The following is a 2,825-nucleotide window of genomic DNA, read 5'->3' on the forward strand; positions in this document are numbered from 1 at the left end:
TTGCCAGTGATCATAGATAGGTTTTGTATCGGAATGTCTTCGATAAGTATCGATAATCGAAAAAATTTGATGAAACGAAGAAACAGGCGATTTTGACCAAAGTAAACACTTTACACAGCCTTTAATGCATTTAAGAAGTTTTATTACCACACAAGTCGAAAAGCTCGATATATAAAATCTACAATAGGTTCTTTAATACAACAGGGGCGCGTTCGAAATGAATGTTTCTCTTTAGAGCCCAAATAATGATACTCAATTTTTGTATTTCAAACTTTAATTCAAGCCATTAAAAAATAATTTTATTAGTTCAACAGAGGGGAGGTCCTCTAAATAGGCTACAATATATTGTGAACTAAGTCTGTGTGAGGAGGCATGTTAGTTTAGCGTATTACTACGTTGGAAAATGACGGTTACAAAATGGATAACAATGTGGGCACTTCTGCAGTTTACGAGCCGTGTCATATTTTTTTTTAGATAGGATTTTCAAATTAAGATTTTTGGTTCTCTCCCACTGCAAGTAGGATTGAGAAGTCAGCTCCCCAGAGGAGTGGCACCCTTATCTGCAAAAAAGTGCCTGGGCAGTCCCGTCGGCATTCCCCGGTAAGGGCGATTCAGGCGATTAGCAATAAGCTAACCCCTTCTCAGAGAGAGAAGGCAAAGCCTGGGAAGGTGGACCTCCTAGAACTGCACTGAACTAAACTACAGCCACAAAATTAACAGAGACAGGATCATTACAGGAATTGTTTAATCTCTGTTAATTTTGGAAATTTTTTACGGTATCTTTTGTTGGGAATATTGAAGTTTAACTCATTGTAATCTTCAGTTATGAGGGTCGATAGGTCGAACAACGCACTGACTAAATGATTATCGTCCCCGCTAGTAACAGTTCCAACTTGTTTCTTTAAATAACGTTTATTTACTTATATATTGCGTATAAATGTGATAGATAATTTTATTGTTCTTATAATTGTTTTTTTTTTTCTCCAATATTGCAAATAAATATTATTGTTTTATCATTATTCTCACATTATTTACAAGGTGACAGCCTCATGTCGGTCATTTTGCTGTCGTTCTAACCTAGCAATTCGACACTACCTGTGTTTCGAATTAAATACACTCTTTAAAATAGGTTAAAACACACACACACACACACACGCACACAAAACTTTTTGATCCTGAAATTGCATTTGTCTACCCTTGCTATGAACTCTCCAAATGTCCCAACTGAAAATCAAAAAACAGTTCATTCGGCTCGCCGACGGTACTTAAATTTGATTACTAAAGCGTATTGAACACAAAACTTTGTGATAAAATTTCAAAAAAAAAATTTGAACATTATGTTTAGAATACAAGGAGATTTTCATGCTTGCAGAGACCTCTTGATTGCTTTGTTATTTAAATTAGGCATTTCATTTTTCACAGCTTTCTCTATACCTTTGGTAAATCGTAGCTTCACCAGTGGCGGCCACTGGTGAAGCTACGATTTACCAAAGGTGGCCCCTAAATCTTCTGCTTTTCCGATGTTTCAAAAGGATTTTGATTTCGTTTCTTATTCAATGTCTTTTTCATTTTCAGATTCCGTTTCTTCACCCTTCATTATGGCTACTAAAAAATGTTTTACAAATGTCACTTGTGGAGAAATGCGTGACTTACCTGGATAGACCACGTGCGGGTCGGTCACCAAAAATAAATAAAAAGAAAGAAAAGAAATGGTCAAGACTCTTATTTATAGAGTAGTGATCACGTGAGTTAGAAGAATATGCAAATAGAGGTGAACGATTTTGCGATATAAAAAGCCTGTGTTGTTAAGAGGAGGGGCAGACTGTTGGCAGAAGTCAGTGCTGTCAGACGTGCTTTAGAGTTTTGTTATTATATGCTGTGTTCGATTGTTGGGAGAGAGAAAAGAGAAGAGGAGGAACCAAGAAGACATTCTGCAGATACTTGACTTTGTGTTGGTTTTAAGCTATTTCGGCGCTTGGTGTGCGGTTACTAACAATGGACAGATTCGACATTCGCTTAATACCCGAGTTCGACGGATCTACCACTGGACCGGCTGTCGTTGAATGGATTGAAAAGGCAGAGAAAATCTGTAAACTGTGCAAAATTAAAGAACCAGCCACAGTTATCCCTTTGAGGCTAACCGGAGGGGCCTATGCAGTCTACCAACAACTCGGGGATGAACCAGACTGGGATGAAATCAAGCAGAGCCTGTATACAGCGTTTGGTACAGATCCATTTGTTGCGTGGCAACAGTTCACGAGCCGGACACTTCAACCCAAGGAAACAGTCGACGTGTACCTAGCCGACCTGCGAAAATTATCTGTACCGTTTGGTGGGGTCAACGATAAAATATTAAGCTGTGCTTTTTTGGTAGGCCTACCAGAGGAGGTCAGTAAACTGTTGCGGGCATCATCAAGAATCGATGAATTGTCAACTGATGAGTTATACCTCTTCTGATTCTGAGGACGATGAGGAGGATCACACACCGTTCAGAGATGATCCTGATCACTTACTGCCCCTTCAGGTGAGCATAGAAACACCACCAACAGAACCAGATGAGGGAATGATGGGACATACTGATGACAATAGTGAGGAGAGCGATGGACACAAGGAAGTAATGCCTCATCGAAATACTCGACAGAGACGAATACTGCCCACCCCCCGTGATTGCGAAACCCAGCGAGAAGGGATGATGGAGCATACCAAGGAGATGACGCCTCCGATTCTTCGGAGAAGTACCCGACAAAGACGGATACTGCCCCCCTGCCCTGATTGTGAGACACCGCCTATGGAACCACGAGACGGGATAATGGAACAGACTGGTA

This window comes from Euprymna scolopes, chromosome 17 (genome assembly GCF_053919585.1).
Source record: "Euprymna scolopes isolate OS-2025 chromosome 17, ASM5391958v1, whole genome shotgun sequence".
NCBI lineage: Eukaryota > Metazoa > Mollusca > Cephalopoda > Sepiida > Sepiolidae > Euprymna > Euprymna scolopes.